The sequence below is a fragment of the Sebastes umbrosus genome, chromosome 12 (genome assembly GCF_015220745.1).
Source record: "Sebastes umbrosus isolate fSebUmb1 chromosome 12, fSebUmb1.pri, whole genome shotgun sequence".
NCBI lineage: Eukaryota > Metazoa > Chordata > Actinopteri > Perciformes > Sebastidae > Sebastes > Sebastes umbrosus.
This window is the reverse complement of record NC_051280.1, coordinates 15,626,217-15,644,565: the sequence shown is the minus strand read 5'-3', so window position 1 is coordinate 15,644,565 and position 18,349 is coordinate 15,626,217. Positions and strand designations below refer to the sequence as shown.

Here is an 18,349-nt window from a genome sequence, read left to right as displayed (position 1 = left end):
AATTGTAGTTTGATTTTCTTTTTATTCTTTTAATTTTCTCTGATGAATTGACTGATTGTTTCAGCTCTGACAGACATTTGTTTCTGGTAATCTTAACATACTGTATTTTGCTTGCTGCAGACATGTTTTATGGTAATACACTCATTTTTAGATTCTCCACCTCAACATTTTTGCAAAGGTTACTGGGGCTTATTAAGACCATATGTATTCTGCCAAAAAAACTGAACTACAAATTTGAAAATGTGCGGTGGAAAAAGTGACTAAAATGTCTGTTTCATTCTCTAATAATTGGCCACAGGTTACTGTGAGCTCAGCAGCCAATCCTGCTTGGCATTGAAATGAATAGGCTGACCTCAGAGCAGTTGGTTAAGCAGTAGGGTCACCGGAGAGCAGCAGAGATCAGCTCGACACAGACACGGAAGAGAGAAATTTCTCTTCTTCAATAAGTCTCTTCATAAACGCACCGACTGCCTCACTTCTCGCCTTCTCCACGCATAACTCTAGCACTCCCCACACAAACACACACCCCCACACACACTGCTCACCTCCAGCTCTCTCCAATGTCAAAAACACATTTTTACAAGAGAAGCCATGGTTGGCCTGGCAGCATCACCCCCTCACCACCACCACCACCTAAAACTCACAACACACTCACAACAAATTCATTCACTCCTTCAACATGTTTCCAGCAGGTGATGTGTTGATGTTCACACCTTCTGGGCGGAAAATGCATTGACACCATGTTAAATTTTTACACACTATAGCCCCATTCAGACTGGATTAGCTTTCAGCAAAATGTACATAAAGTGACTGCTAATACATAACACGTGTGTTGTTAATGAACAGCATGCAGGCGGGGAGAAATGTGAGTAATCAGTCTCCATTGCTACAGAACTCCACTCATGTGCCGCCATCGCAACAAAAACTTATTATAATAGTCAAACATAATTTCCGCAACTGACAGCAAACTTGTTTAAAATGATGACAAAACAGAAAAAGGAGAAGAAATGTTGCATCTGGACCAGAGTGATGTCAATTTGGGGTAAAAGCCAGAGGTGTCCCCCATCCCACCAAACCCCCCCAAAAAAAGGAAATGACACATTATTATAGCAAACTATCTCAGGGTTGTCATTTCGGATTGGGCTGGCTGAGGTTTTTATCTAAGGTTATTTGGGAGGTCCCAGATTTGGCCGGCCACTAAAATCCGCACAAGTTACTGACATGGCAAGATTCAGATGGGACTAAAAAAAAAAATGTACACACATGCTCCAATTTTCGATTACATTTCCCCTTCTCCCCCCCCCACCCAGTAAAACTAATCCCATCCAAATGGGGCTTACAACAAAGTGGTACAATGACAAAGTGACACGTTTGTTGCCAAAAGCGAATTTTGTTAGAAATATATGCAAACTGAGCAAACACCATTAATCCTCGAGGGGAGCAAGTAGTTGGTGGTGTAACCGAAAAACTAATTTTGAATTGTATGCAAATACGTAGCTTTGGTTTACGAAGTGGATGAGAGTCACATGGAGTCAAAAGGTGCTACGTCCTGGATCTATATATTTATATCAATCTAGCAAATAACACATTATTATGAAATTGTTAATTGAGCTTTCCAAATCAGTGGTATTCTATTTAAAACTCCTAATGAACACTTGACTTGTATATAGACATTTTATTTCTTATTTTATTGTTGGTCATTGGTGCTTTCTATATATATTTATATAATATTTATATCTATTTGTTCCCCTACTTGTGTACATAACAGTCCTGTCTATTCCTTACCTCTATTTGTTCAGCTTTGTTGTCCTTGTCCCTAGCTGTTATTGCTATTTCTGTGTACATTGAGAGAAATGCATAAAACCGGAGTCAAATTCCTCGTATGCATGTATGCACTTGGCAAATAAATCTGATTCTGAAATGCTGTGTAAATTCCTGCATTATGGACACACTAACGCAACTGAAAATCACATTTAGTTTTTGCAGATAGAGACCTCATTCACAGAGCTCAAACGATTGGTCGATTAATTGATTAGTTGATTGACAGAAAATTAATCGGCAACTATATTTCACATAGAAATGCCAAAGAAAAAAAACTCAAAATTGAGGATTTGCTGCTTTTTTTTCTTACATTTTAGTAAACTGAATATCTGCAGATGAATCGATGATGAAAATAATCGTTAGTTGCAATTACACCACTAGATAGACGGATGTCTCATCTTAGAGTGATGTTCATTCCTATCATTTTTTAAGAATACAGACTGTGGGCTAAATGGAAATATACTGTACATATATATATATTTTTACCCCAAAAGAAACACACAGAGGAGTTTTCAGTATATTTTGCAGCCTTGGGTAGTGCCTGCACTTCTCTTTGGTTGCAGATACAACCTCCACAAATCAGAGTCTCACTGGCTTGTTTCATTCTATCGCTACTGAACTCAAATAAAACCATTTCTAAAGTTTTAAAAAATGTAACACTCAAGTTATTTTTGTGTAAAACTCATGTAGCACCTACTACAATTAACTCAGATCTGCCAGAAGTACAAGCCTCTCCAAATCCTCCTTCAGCCACACAGCTGTTATGTTAATGTGTTGTGTTATAAAGTGAAACTTTATTTTTAATCACAGGAACATTAACTGTTAATCAAACATTTTACGTCTCCTGACATCCTGATTTACACTTCATGCTCGGTGCATCTTATTGATTTAAGAAGCTATTTAAAGTTATATGGTTTCTTTCAGCTGGAAACAATTTCATGCAGTGACGACGACAACTTCATGACTCGCTTCACGTACGCGATTCATCCCCCTGGTTTCATCACCGTCTGTAGTGGATTCATTGCAAAGCTTAAAGTTTTTGTCCAAAATCCCGTCTGCTTTGCATTACCTATGCATGGTCAGCACATGGGCTGCATTCTAACTGCGGACGGTTTGTGTGGTCTCCATTCATTCAGCGTCTTTAGTGACTGACATGCATTAATTCGCCTTAATTCAGGGCTGTAATGCAGCGAAGTGACAACACTGAATTGTTGCCTGTGAGTTGCGCTTGTACAAGAAATTAGCAAGGGACAATTTGTTAAATCAAGTAAGCACACGTTGGTTGTTTGAAGTTATAAAACACACCGAGGCACAAATCACTTAATACAAGGGTCTAAATCAATATCACAATATAAATACGAATATTTTTCTGATATCAAAATACATTCACAATTCAACAATCCCACAACAGCCTTTTAAAAGAACCATAAAGTTGAATTTCAACAAAAACTGAACATTATAACTGTCAAAAAGTTAGGATATAAAGTATTAAACTGCATTTATTTTAGCTCAGTGTACCAAATAAACTGTTACCTCAGTGAATGTAAGATAAGTGCAAAATAACCAACTAACTTAATTGTAAATCAATTACATGAAAAATAACCTAGGGCTGAATCAATGAGAATTGATTAGTCAATCGACAGAGCGTTAATCGCCCACTATTTTTCTAACAAAAGAATCGTTTAAGTATCGGTTGTTTTTCTCCGTTTCATATCATTTTAAAATGAACATTTTGGGATTTCTTTTGACTGTTGGTCAGACAAAACAAGCTATTTGAAGACATCACATTGGATTCTGGGAAATTGCGTTGGCCATTTTTTACTATTTTGTATAATTGTATAGACCAAACGATTAAACTGTCAAGGACAACTGTCAATTAACTGTAATATTATGTATTACATTCTGAAAAACTCTTTACACATGTAAAATAAAAACGTCCACTACTCATTTTATGGAATCGTTAATTAGGACAACACAATATCGTAAAATGGTATCACAATATGGCACAATAGAATTCAATGAAGTCAATATATGATGATATTACATAATTATCAAGACCTACTTTCCACTTTGTCCTCAGACAATACATACCAACTACATTAAGATAGTGAATTAAAAGGGTTAATTATGCCTTTAAAGAAATGTAACCCCTAAAGATCAATGTGGAAGTGCTAGAGTGAGTAAAAACCTATTAACATATAAATATATAAAGACTTTACAAGAGGTTGGTGTGACTGCGGTATTTACAAGTCCTGAAGTGTGTAATTTTCTTGGAGAAGTAAAGTCTCTGCTTGTGTGAGAGGAAGAAGGAGGTGGAAATTCGACTTCACACTCGGCTCTGCAGGATTTCCCTTGATGTTAAATACTGTTTAGATCTGGTGACGGGGGAAACCATACCGGGAATTTCATTTCATTCATGAAACCACTGCAAAACACTGTGCTGCTGCTACAGTAGTCCTATAAAATTGTCTCCTACACCTTGGCCATTACAGAAACGGTGTGGAGTAATCGTCAGTCCTAATGAGTCCCATGAGATGCCTGCCAATGCTATTATAGACCCACCGCCGTGTTTAACAGTCGACAGCACACATTTTTTTTTTTCTGCAGGTAAACTCATCAGAATGCAGAAAAGAAAGTGCAAGAAACGCTTAACATCATCTTATTCTTTCAGTTTCTCATTTCTTTGCTTATAAACCAGGTGGTAACAATGCATGTTTGTGTCTTGGACTTGAATGGAAGTGTTTTCTAAAGGGCGTCTTCAACGTCAATACCTGCTTTGTTGTAAAGACAATGATCTTCAGCTGTGGGTGTTTTATTGTGTTATTATTCAAGTGTCTGTCAGAGTCCTGCACTGGGTAACCAGTAAATGAGTTGTGTAATGGGTAAAAAAAAATACATTTATATAAATTCACGGGTACAAACACGGGTAAAAATAACCTAAATGTGGGCGGGCAGTGGGTGAAAACAAAAATATGTTGTAGTTTTTTCTGGAGAAATCAGAAATGATCGGGCAGTATTTTAACACCTAAATCAGCTAATATTATCAAGCATGATCAGCCACCTGGATTCTTTTTATTATGAAAGCTTGGCACTGATTGCACGGATTGTAGACTATCGCCATCCTGGACACCGGCATGGAGCGAACTCAGCGCAGCCAGTGGAAGAGACTTTTCCTCGGCTGGATTTGTGGTTCATGAAAGGAGAACACAGCTTAAAAGGTGCAGCGTGTAGGATTTGGGGGCATCTAGTGGTGAGGTTGCAGATTGCAACCAACTGAAACTTCTCCCGTGTGCCAAGCGTGTAAGAGAACTATGGTGGCCGACACCAAAAAATGAATGGTCGTATCTAGAGCCAGTGTTTGGTTTGTCCGTTCTGGGCTACTGTAGAAACACGCCGGCCGGCTCTGTGAAGAGGACCCGCTCCTTATGTAGATATAAACGACTCATTCTAAGGTAACAATAACACAATGATTCTTATTTTCAGGTGATTATACACTAAAGAAAACACACTTATTAATATATTCTTTTACTGCCAATAGGTCCCCCTAAATGCTACACACTGCTCCTTTAAACCACGGGGAAAAAATGTGCAGGACTTTTGCAGGACTTTTGTCTGACACAAAAAACTGAGTGACAAAAACTGAAAGTTGCTTTTGAATGCTTTCTCAGATTTGTATTTTTCTGTAGTTATTTGAGTTAGACATTTGTGATTGTGACATTAGCATTAATTTGTATGTTATTTGTAATTTCCTTTCAGCTCTGTTTTATGTCTCTACCAACTCCTGAGGGAAATATGTGTCTCTTTAGCTGCTTGATGCTCCACTATGTTCACCAGCTAATTGCTACCTTTGTCTGCATGGCATTTGGTGCTGGGCAGGTGTAAAGGTAAAGTGGGTTTTGTAGCTTTTTTATAAAAAAAAACAAAAAAAAAACAGCTTCCTGCTGCAGTCGAAAAAGTTATGCTATGAGAGCCGTGAGACCAAAACAGTTAAGTTGTGGGCCGTAAAAACCAAAACAATGAGATGAAAGACTCGTGGTGTGGAGATTTGCAGATTGGAGTGATCATTTTCTGTGGGTTTGTCACTATGAGTGACCTTTTTCACATTACATGTAGTCTTTAGATCCATTTTTTAATGTAAAAAAAAAAATGCAGTGTAGCTTCAAATCATGATTTTGCCAAGTTTTGACTATTTTATTTAGGCAAAGTTTTGTTCGGCTGCTTGTGCTTAGACACAATTTCACATTTCTTTGGCATTTATATGTAAAAGAAATTTGTAAAAGAAGGAACAAAAATGATATTCCTCCAAAAATCTAAAAAAATATTGGTACCAAAACTCCAGTAACTCATTACACAAAAAAAAAAAATACCCAGCACTATGTTGCCATAATTTCTGAATACCGCCCCCAATGTCACCTTAAATTATTTTTTATTTTTCGTGGCTGATACACCAGCTATTCAGGCAATCTCTGTTTGGAACTGGTAGTTGCATCATTTCAGTTTAAAAAGTGGTGATTAGCCTCTTCTGAAGCGGACACATAACTGATCATTCAACTTGATAACAGCCACCACAGAGGCAACTGAAATGCACTTACATTTCAATAAAGAAAAGAGTGAAAGAGAATATAATGACATGTTAGTAGTGGCAGCTAATGTCAGTGTGTGTGCTCTGATTTGGGAATTGGGGAACATTAAAAACATCCTATGAATGTTTGAAAGAAAGAAAGAAGGAAAACAACATTAAGTTCACAGATGTGCTTCGTGTTCTGGTTCATGTATTTTGAGCTGTAATAATCACAAAAAGATCCTGGAGGGACTGGCAGAACTTGATTCAAAATTTTAATTGAATTTGTCAAAACATTATTAGAAAATGCTTTATAATCTTGAATGAGAACATGTTTGTGCTGGCCTGTTCAAATCTAATAGCATTTATTAGAGGAAGATTATTCTGAGTCACTGCTCTAATTAGATAAATCCTTTTGTAGAGATACAGTATTTCACCATGGCTTAAAATATCAAGCTAATATCTTTTACCAATATTGTCCAGCTTTACGGTTTGCCTGTATTGAGTTGGAAATGAGCCATGGACTTAATATGCACACGCGTGCTGTAGGCCTGGACGGGTTTCGTGCTTGTATTCAATTTAAAGTCGTTTTTCTCAGTATTGGTTTCTATTAATTTGTCCACCCACTCTGTCTGTTCCTTTGGAAACCAAGACACAGGCATCAGTCCGCAGCATTTCCATTGGGAAATGGGAACTGGATGGACTTGTTTTTCTTGTTTCTGTGTACATAATTACTTTCTTGTTCTCTTCCTTTCTTCGCCGCACCTGTCTCAGGGATATTATTTATGACTTACTATCCCTGATTCAGCTGTAAAGCACTTCATTTTCATTTTGAAAGATGGACCACTGCTGGTTTACCGGTGGGCTTAAAATGCCTCTTCCTTCATAGCAGTTAGAGACTCATCCCTGCTGTTAAAAGAAAAAGCTGAAAACATACTTTCCTCCTCTCTGATGCAACCTGAGCTTCAACAAGTCACAATGGACAAAAATACAACATAATTACACAACATAGCCTCTAAAAAACTAGATAAGTTCCCAGAAATTTGGGTCCAATCTTAGAATGCAACGCTGGCCAGACTTCATGTCTTAAATGCCCCAAATCTGTGAGATTTTGACAAAAGACAGTCTGTTTACAGGGCCAAATGTAGCGTTTTTTATGCCCGAAAAACATCCTCTTCTCTAAATGAATGTTAAAATGGAGCCTTGAATGTATCTTAAAAGGACAATACCGCTGAATTTCAGTATGCCAAATTATACGCTTTGCCAGCATTTCCACAAACTTTTTCTGCCTCGCTCCTTTGTGATGCAAACTGAAGGGCCGTACCAGTGTAGAGAGACTGAATTGGAACAATGATGAAAGTGAGTGCTATAAGAATCAGGACAGCTGTCAGGGTGTACGGGCGTACAATTAGTAATGAAGGACAGATTTGACTGAAATACAGCAATGTTGGTGTATTACACCGTCACTCTGTGTGTGCAGCATGTTTCACTGTTTGGCATTCAGGGTCAAACCGCCATTTCACTGTTTAAAAACAGATTAGACTCTTGGCTGTGTGTTTTTTTTCCTCCAATAAATGTTCAAAAATACTGTTTATGTTGCCTTGGACCGATGATATACCAAAAAAGAACTCCATATTAAAATAAAATAGTCTATTTTGAAATTGTGGAATAATTTATTTTTGGTTTAACAGTTCAAGAAAGCCCCTTGAACTGTGAATGCTCTGCAACATCCAGCCAGTTAACTGCTAGGGATGCAACCTACCATTACATTCATTCTCGATTTATCCGTTGATCCTTGTTACGATTAATAGATGAATCCTTTACTGTATGAAATGTCAGAAAACTGAGAAAAACATCTGTCATGAGTTCCCAGAGCCCAGGATGACATTTTCTTATTGCTTGATTTGTCCGACCGACAGTCCAAACCTCAAAGATATTCAGTTTACAGTGATACAGAACAGAGAAGAGCAGAGAATTGACTTATTGATTAATTAACTAATCATTTCAACTCTAGTGGCTACAAAGTGTAATTGTCCACTAGGGGTGGGAGAATAATCAATACAGCATAGTATTGCAATAAATTGTGTGGCAATATTGTATTGATAAATCAAGTATCAAGCTTTTATTATATAAACTATTAACCTCTTCACAATCCGACGACCACTATTCTGTCTTTCGGAGGTTGTAGCAGGCTCAGTTTTAAAGCTTGAGTGAAGATACTGATATCATATGAAACTAGAAAACCAAAGGAATCAATTGGTCATGTCATGTCAAGTTAGCTTGTCAGGAAGAAAGCTAAATAACGATCCAAACTTATGCTAAATTTTGGCGAGGAAAAACCGGCATGGCTATTTTTAAAAGGGGTCTCTTGACCTCTGACCTCAAGATATGTGAATGAAAACTCTGAGATGAACAGAGTGAAAACTGCACCTTATAAAATAAAATAGATCTTAAGACACTGCATAATTTGCAGTTGAAAAAAGGTAATAAATCACAATATATCTTATTGCAAAACTCAGCATATCGCACAATGTTTAAAATCGCAATAAGATCGCATTGTGATTTAAGTATCATGATTATATCGTATCGTGGGGCCTCTGGTGATTCCCACCCCTAATGTCCACTCAAACTCTAAAAATCAGCTTCACATCACATTACTGACTGAGCATCCTGTGTCAATCTCGAAGATTTTCATTTAAATAAATGTCAGATAAGTCGCTATCAATCGCCAAAGCAGGTAACAGAATGGTGATTGAGCCTATGGCCCACTGATGGAATATTTATAAATTTGCAGTATTAACAACCGGGTGTCAGCTGTGGCGACATTCCCGGAAAAAAATGCTGTATTACAGTTTTTTTACATTGTATACACACACAAAATTGGAACTATGCACACATTTCTGAAAAGTTGAAGCGTAAGTATCAACAAAAAGTCTCAAAACCGCTAAACTTTAAGCACAATTCCATCGTTTTCACTAAAAAAAAAAAATTCAAAATCAACCAGAACTGAAATCACACGGATTGACACTTTAACAAAAGTAACTACCTTCAAATATTTGCCTGTACAAAATTAAAAAAGCAGGGCCAGAGTGCTGTGTGTGTACTCCCATATAAACCAACAAATATAAGCAACAAACACACAGCCACCATACCATGCTCAGTGCTTCAAAAACAGAGAAAATGCTTCTGTAGATGCAATGCTTTCCTCTGCTGCCAAGTTTCCCTTGTGCTGTGAGGCTTAGCCCAACAGTAGTGGAAAGGATGCATGCTTCTTTTATTTTATTTTCAGCCCCCCGCCTCCGTTTTTTTTTCCTCCTCCAGTACATCATTCCTTTGGGTGTTTGCGCGGTGTCCCTTAGTTACCGGATAAGAGACCCAGCAGCTCAGAGAGTTAAAAGCCTGCCCTGTCCCACTCGTACGAACAAGACCATCAATAATTCACCCTCATCGGGAAGCATTATCTAACAGCCTTATAAAAATTTAAAGATTGTGGGTGACAACACGGAACCATGAAGAAAGTGCTCCGTAAGAGGACACTCCAGGTGGCGACAGTGTTGGCAACAGATATGTTAAAGTGGAGGCAGAGGGTGGACGTAGTGTTAGCCGGCCCTGCGAGGCTGATTTAACCATTACGCATAAAAGACGGACGCCTCGCTGAATTAAGGGAAAGTCAACAAGAAGACACATCTCCTCTCGCCTCCACCGGCCCTGTGTGTGTGTGTGAGTGTGTGAGTGCAGCACAGAGGTGGAAGCATTTGGTGGGCTGTATTAACGCCCAGGCTCATTCTCATTGACAGTGAAATCCCTCTAAGCCTAGATCAATTACATCCAGCTCTGCTGTAATTAAAATGTCCTAACAAAGGTCTTAGGAGCACAGGACAGAAACCTACCCATTGACAACAAGCTCAGTCCAATCTATAGCACCATCTCAAAGAAAATAGTCTTAAAGATTAGATTCTTTGGGTGTGAAAAAAGTGTCTGCTGTGCTCCAAATAAGTCTTTTTTATCCCTTAATAAGGTCAAGATATGATTTAAGATAAGGTGTAAGTACACAAGCTCACATGAAACACAAACAAGCTGCAATATTTTAATCATTTCCATAAGTACATACAATAAAATCCTCATTGATCTATAGTACAAATATTAAAAAAAACACTGTGATTGTTTTTGTAGCCCCTGACTAGGAAGAAAACTAATTATTTGTTCTCTCAAGTACATCTGATGCTTGACTATGCTCTGCTGAGAAATGACATAATGCTTATGAGTCTCCTAATTAAAACTCAGCAGTGGAGTGATTAGCAATCACAACTCAACTCTTCAAATATCAAGATCTGATTTGCTTGGCTGATCAACAACAAGCCTCCTTCTCTCACTGAAACTCACAGAGTCCGCAGTCTCTTTCTCTGTATTAAGGAGGCTTTTGAAATGCAGGAAATCAACACGACTATACCAGAAAGGGCTCAGCTGAGTTTTCTGAGTTCTATATTGCTTTTTTCTTTTTCTGCCAGGATGCCATTTAAGTTGAAATATTTCGCTTTTCTTTTAATGTTGACTGCCAGCAATCATAAACAGATTACACACCGCTGCTGACGAACTTTTAAACGTTTTGGGTTTTACGTGATAATTCATCATAGTATGAAACCCGAGTATCGTCAATAAAAATTACTTATGGCAGCCACCAAAATTAAACTTGAAAGCTGTTCCCTCGCTGCGCCGAGGAGGGACTATTCCACAGACAGAGAGAGAGAGCAAGATGGCTGACTGCACTGACACATTGTGAAAGCACGCCTTGCCATCCTAGGTAATAGATTCTCTTTGCTGTGCGACTCCCACCACTTCTCATCCTCTGTGACAACGCCTGCCAATCAAGGCCCAGGGAACGTTCGAGGGGCTATGACAATATCTCCTCACCTTGAAAACACATTGGCTTCTCATCACAAGACACCAGGTGACAACAAGCAGGCATCAAATAGCCATTAGACGAAGAACAGGCAGCCTACAGGTGATCCCGTGGCCCCTTTTCAACATGAAAACAGCTCTATGGAAATTGGCATTAAAAGCATTCTTTCTATGCTTAAAGACAACAAATGCATTAATACACTTGGATGGAAGTGTTGGAGCATGAGAGCATTAAAATGTGAAAGGAATTTATCATCATTTTTAGAGAATCTGCTTAAAAAATATTAAATTTAGCCTTTCAATACACCGAAAAAACTGATTCCTCGGGAAGCAAATGCACCTTTGCTGTTCATGTGAAAGCATTTAATAAGAATTCGATCACGTGCCGAGGCGCTGAAGATTACTCATTTGGAAAATAAAACATGAGTTTGGGTGTATACCTGTTACATTTTCTTTCTTTTCGATGCAAAATGAGAAATAACAATGTTACACCACATCAGCGGAGTGATTTGCATTTTTATGTGATTCATGAATACAGTGGAGGATGACAGGGAGAGATTTTTCTGCAGTGAAGCATGGCCTGAACCTCAATTTCGAGGATAATTATATGATACTATTTAGGAATTTGGGGAAGAGGGAAGCATTTCCTCGGTTGAAGACAGATGACCTGTCAAGATACACCTAATACCAACACAAAGCCTTCAGCCTTTAATCTGCACACTTCCTGTGACCTATACTATGACAGAACCAAATAAAGCACACTATCTTTGTATCCCCCTGAGACAGAGCAGTGTCCTCGTATGCTAATCGCAGCCAGTGTTGGAGAAGAAGCTCCGAGGGCGGCCCAGACAACTCGCAGGTCAGTGCTAATCTCCTGATATATGGAGCCTAAAGACCCGGGACACATCCATCACACGCCGCCAACGGCTCCCAACTGGGCGAGATGTGCACGCACCAAAGGGTTAACACACATCCCACAGAAGAGACCTCTGATGATCCATCACTCAAGAATCAGCCTCCTTTTGAGCAGGAGCGTCCTCTAACAACACAGAGGGGGTAGCTTTCTTAGCAGAGGCTCTGCGATGAGAGCCAGCGTGACTGCCAGACCTATAAGCTGCAAGCCTCTGTTGATCATTAAACATCCATTTTGAACCAGTGGGGGAAAGTTAACTGTCATTTTAAACGCAGGAGGTGGTAGATTTCTCTCTCCCTCAGATGTATTTTCTTGGTGAAAAGGAGCGAGACCATATATCCATCCATCGGGTTAACTACCCAAACGCATAATCATTCGTTCCAGTCATCTGTCTCTTTATTTTTGAGGCAAGCCACAGAATGGCTATGATGGGTTTTTGCAGTTAAATGAGAAATTTACCCCAAAGCACTTTGGTAAAAAAAACAAAATGCCCTTTGCTTTTTTTTCGCTCCTCTGTTGTGTGTTTTTTCTTCTTTCTTTGGCCAAATGCGAAACAGCTTCGATGTTGTTTCAAAAATATATTTTTTTGTGGGGCGCCTCTTCACCACATCACCGGTAAATGTCAGGCTTGGTGTCAGAGACTACTTTCTAGACTCGAGACCATTTTGCAGCAACACTCACCCAGGAAGAAATCCATCTTTAAGAGCAGCACCGATGCCAATTTCTCCACCAACAGAGCAGAATGCATGCACCTTCTCCTCCTCAGCAGCCTTTTAATAATTTGAACAACCAGGCTCGGCCCAGCTTCACCACAGCGTGATTTCCCACTCTTTTTTTCTTAGCCTCAACAAAGAGAGTCCTATTCTCTGGGATTTGTCAGAAGTTATAGTAGGAGAAAATGACTAACAGGAGAAGACTGGTGTGAAGTCAGTACAACAGGAAACAGGAATTACACAAATCATCAGAAAATGCACTGAACATCACAAGTTGATGTGAAGGGTATTTGTCCTCTGAAGACAATTGCAATCAAAACTGTCTCTCATCTACCATTATTCATCACTCCCTCTCTCCGTCCATTTGTTTGCTCAACTTTTCACAGGCGAGCGTGTCAGAGGAACTGAACAAGACAGCTGTCAAACCCGCCCGCCGTGAGTGAAGATGGCAGGTGAAGTCCTCTCTTTTTTTCTCCCCCCTTCCTGCTCTCTGGGTTCAAAAACTCCCACTCTTGGCTTCTTTTTTGAGATGTTATTTTGTCCGAACAAAGGAAGGAGCAAGCTCTCTTCTCCAGCAGGTTGGAGAGCAGTTGGCTCATGTTATTACCCAGGAGCGGGATGACCATGAAGGGGCCACCGACCCCTACTGCGCTCCCAATGGCATTTACATTCCCTGTCTCTGTGTAATAACATCTCACACGCTGCACTTTCTTTCACTATTAACCTGCGCTGATCCTACTTCCAAAGTAAAGGCACGCACAAAGGCAAAAAAGCACTTTTTCTTTGTTTCTCTTTGTGCTTGGTTAAAATGTTCCTCTATTAAGCCCTGCCTAAAATTGCAGAGAACATTTGGGCCATGTATCACAAGACAAAGAAGAAATCCATCAAAAATAAACAGTGTCTTGCCGCATTCTTTCACTGACAAACAACAGCTGCACTGAATGGGAAATAAATATTATCTCTGCGACAGAAAAACAATCAGACACCGCTAGGTGCTCAGAGTCGCTCACAAAGCTCGAACGCTCTGCGTCTTTGCATCTACACTCACTGAATGTGGAATTAAGCCATTTATTTTGCACCCGAAAACAAATTCATTTGGGAGCATTTTTAGAGAAATACCAGACAAAATATGTTAATAGATTTTCGTCAAGTTATTTAGGCTTTTTTCCTCTCTCTCTCTCTCTCTCTCTCTCGCCATGGATGCAGTGGGTTCTCCTTGAAAATAAAATACAGAGCTTTCTTTGCTCTTGCTGAGGAATACTGGGGGAAATGTTGTAACATGGACAAAATCTTTTTAACATAACCACGTCTGAACGGCATCCAACATTTCCGCTAAATACATGGCTTCTGGTGTAAGATTATGGCCAACAAATTCTCCCAATCCACACTAAATCTGCTTCCAACACAAACACTTGCTTCTCACACACACACACACACACACACACACACAACCAACTGCAGTGTCCAGCAATTCCTGTCAGAAGCCTCCACCACCACCACCAGCACCACCACCAGCAGCAGCAGCAGCAACACTCCATCAGAACAAAACTGCTTAGAGGAAAGGGGGCTGGTAGCTCAAGTTCTCCCTATTGAAATGCAGACACTTTGATATGGAAATTGGCAGTTACAAAAACCCGCTAGAATTCACACTAGCATGCATTGAAACCATTTGCGCAATGTGAGATGAGATGGCACTTCCTCCCCAAGACAACACAGACAAATGGACCAAACCAGCACGTCTGGGGTGGGTAAGAAATGGAGTGAAGGTAGAGAGGGTGGAGAGGTGGAGGAGGAGGAGGAGGAGGAGGGAGAGCATTTGTCCTCCCCTTCCTCCTCTATTTGAATTCCTACAACCCACTGTCCCAGTATTTCAAGAAATAGAGGTGAAATACAGAGGAGGATTTTTCAAAGTGCAACATCTACATTCACCAGTAAAGCATCCCATTTACGGCCAACTGGCAGGAGGATAAAATGACCTTTTCCTCCTCAGCAATCACTGATGGGCATGTCAGCATCAAGCAGCCACATTCAGCATCATCCCCAGCCAAGCAGCAGACTTTTTTTTTAATCCAGTCCCCCCAAAATGGCCGGCATGACAGAAAAACTTCTCCACCACCATGGTCAAAAAATTGCTCGGATTTGTCTGGTGGCGAGGCAATTTCTCACACTGTGCATTATGTCTTATATAATGTTGCAGTTCTCTTAGATCAAAAACCCGAATAGCCGAGCGCTTTCGCTTTTAGGTTTCCAAAAACAACTGGATTTGGAGAGGGTCATCATATATATATATACTTCCCTGCATGAAAGCTGTTATATAAGTATATGCAGAGCAGCGGGAAGCTCTCAGTTTCCTAACTTGTCAGTTATATAAGCTTGCGCCACTATCCTGATTTGGCATTGACAGTATGGATTATGTGTAAATGTTATTTAACCTTGATATTTCAGTCTGCCACAGTCCTGTTCTCCTGGGGTTTCTTGCCGAGCTTTATGCGGCCCTATCTCTAAAAGCTTCACGTGAGAATGAGATATGGTTCCCTTCGCCTGTAAAAAACTGTGTGTATGTGTGTGTGTGTGATGGTCTGTGTGTGTGTGTGTGTATGTGTGTGTCCCATCATCACACATGGCTGGCTCAGGTCTGTGAATTATACATGCTCTGTGAAATGATCTTATTTTATAGCCGCAAAATGGAGAAGTAAATGGAGACAGTAACTGACATCCAACTACTTAGCTCCTGGTGTCCTGGAACTGGGTGGAGATGTTTGTGTGAGCTCTATTTTTTTTTTTTTTGTTCACCATGTTATCACGCTTATTATCACAGCTGAATATCTTATAAAAATCAACTCTCATTTGGCTTTTTTTATATATGCTTTTTGATTCATATCCATATTTATCAGTGTTCATCTTACATACAAAACAATCCTATTTCTAACACTTGGAAAACACCTTCAATATATAGCATTTTCACACATTGTTTAACAGAATGCATCCTTCAGTGGGATTTAATTTTAATTATATAGTCATATATAGGAAAAAAAAATCCCCATTGGGACAATAAAAGTAAATCTCTTATCTCATATACATAGGTAAATCCACATTGGGATGACCCCAATAGCCAAGAAACTACATATTAATCAAAAGTCTGGAGCCTTTTTGATTCATATCCATATTTATCAGTGTTCATCTTACATACAAAATAATCCTATTTGTAACACTTGGAAAACACCTTTAAGCATTTTCACACATTTTCTTTAACAGAATGCATCCTTCAGTGGGATTTAATTTAAATTATATAGAGATATACACAAGGTGAATCCACATTGGGATGACCCTAATAGCCGAGACATATTAATCAAAAGTGTGGAGCCTCCAGACACACACACACACACACACACACACACACACACACACACACACAGCTTATATAGATAGCTCCTATGCTCTTATTGATGTCATCACAACAGTTTTAAACTGCTGTGGGCCCAGTTTTATGTCTTGACATTTTGCCTTCATGATATCCAGGGAGTGTAAATAAATGCTATTGATTCAGCAGGAGGCATAACCCAGCATCTCCCTTGAAAGACTCAAAACATCCGCTTTTTTTAAAAAGGCTACTTACTGTGTTTGGTGCTGCGTGCCAAAATATGGATCCCCGGCATGGAGTGTGAATTTCAGATCAACACCAGGAGCACCCCACCTCCTCCTCCTCCTCTTTCTCCTCTCTCCTTTTTTTTTTTTTGCACAAGAGGCCCCCAGAAACTATAAGCAGCAGCGGGTCGCACAAAGACGGCTGTGGCTCGGCTGCATGCTCCACTTTCTTCTTCACTGTGGACAGATGGTGGTGCGTTTTCCTGTTGCAGGTATCTGCTCCTCTTCTTCAAGCCAAAACGCCCGGGACCGGACGAATAGCTCCATGTCGAAGAGGGGGTCTGTTCTCAAAAGTAATGATTATACTTGCACCCTCCTTCCTCCTCCTTCCTACGGAGAGAGACCCGCATAAAACAGGATCACTTCAAGGAGACGAGATGCGCCCCAGACGCGCTGCTACAAAAAAAATCAAACTCCCGAGCACGTCAAGTCTGTTAGGAGGGCTGGTTCACAGATAAACAGCCCCGGAGAGAGGGATACTTCTTCTTCTTCTTCTTCTTCTTGAGTCTAGCTTTACGGTGCGCTCCCGGTCGTTCCCTCTGCGCCTCATCCACACGCCGTGCAGACAGTCGGAGCTACAGCCGGACTGGAGGCAAACAAGGCGGAGGAAGAAACGGCGCACCGGTTCTCCTGCTCTGCAGCAGCTGGCTGGAACAGGGCGGCGCGCAAAACCTGGAGCGGATTCCTCCCAGCGAGGATCCTGGATCCTAGTGCTAATTATGACAGCCTTAAACCGCATTAAAGGTCCCATATCGTGCTCATTTTTCCCTTTTTTTCAAGGCTGTTTTCATGTATGCAATCCACTGTTTGTAATTACAACAGTCTATAAACCAACTTGTAACCCTCCTGTTGTCTTCCCGTCGACCATGCAACTTTTGTCTTCCTGGGTCAAAATTGACCTGGTCTGGTTTGACTGTTTTTAAAGCATACATTATAAATTATCACCCAATTCTGTATTACACCTTTTTGGCCAACTTCATTCCAACTCATTACCACAAGTTTTACACTTTTTTTTTTAAATTCATGGTCAATAAACCTAATTTAAATGAAATTAAACCTAATTTTTTAGGAAAAAATGCAGAAATTATGAATTATTTGGAGTATTGGAGTAACAATGTTTAATGACAGTGTGACAGTGTGTTTTTTGCAAAGACCATAAGGGAACCATCCATGTAATTTGGGGGAAATTAGGTGAAAGACATCCATATTTATGATATAATGAAGTTTGAAAACGTGTCAAATTTGACCCGAAGACAACAGGAGGGTTAAGTAGATGAGCTTTACAGACAAACCCATCAAGTACACTAGAGAGAAAACAACCTCAACATTCAAAACCAAAACAAAACCAAGAAAAGAAATAACAATAATAATAATGGCAAAAAGAAAGAGTAGAGTTAAAAAAAACAACAACAACAACAAAGCAAACAACAACAAAAAACACACATAACAAACAAACAAAAAAAAAAAAAATAGTACAAAAATACGAGAGTAATAATAAATGAAATCAACAAATAAGTTAATAGAAAATAAAAAGGGGGGGAGCACAAATATATAGTTATATAATTTACATGGGCACACACATGCATCCTCCTTAATGTGAGGTCATATAGTGCTCATTTTCAGGTTCATACTTGTATTTTGTGTTTCTACTAGAACATGTTTACATGCTCTAATGTTAAAGAAAACACTTTATTTTCCTCATACTGTAGGCCTGAATATACCCTGTATTTACCGTCTGTCTGCAACGCTCCGTTTTAGCGCATTTTGACAGAATTGCGACGGAATAGTATTGCTAGG

The 18,349-nt window shown here is 39.6% G+C and overlaps 1 protein-coding gene across 12 annotated transcripts in view; it reads right to left on the bottom strand.

The window, feature by feature from the left end:
* LOC119498203 (adhesion G protein-coupled receptor L2-like) overlaps positions 1-17,164 on the bottom strand; it is a 95,985-nt gene extending 78,821 nt beyond the window's left edge. For all 12 annotated transcript variants that reach the window (XM_037786799.1, XM_037786803.1, XM_037786801.1 and 9 more), the window contains exon 1: positions 16,524-17,164. The gene's annotated coding sequence lies outside the window, so the exon portion shown is untranslated. The remainder of the gene's footprint in view (positions 1-16,523) is intronic.
* Between the last annotated feature and the right edge of the window lie 1,185 nt (positions 17,165-18,349).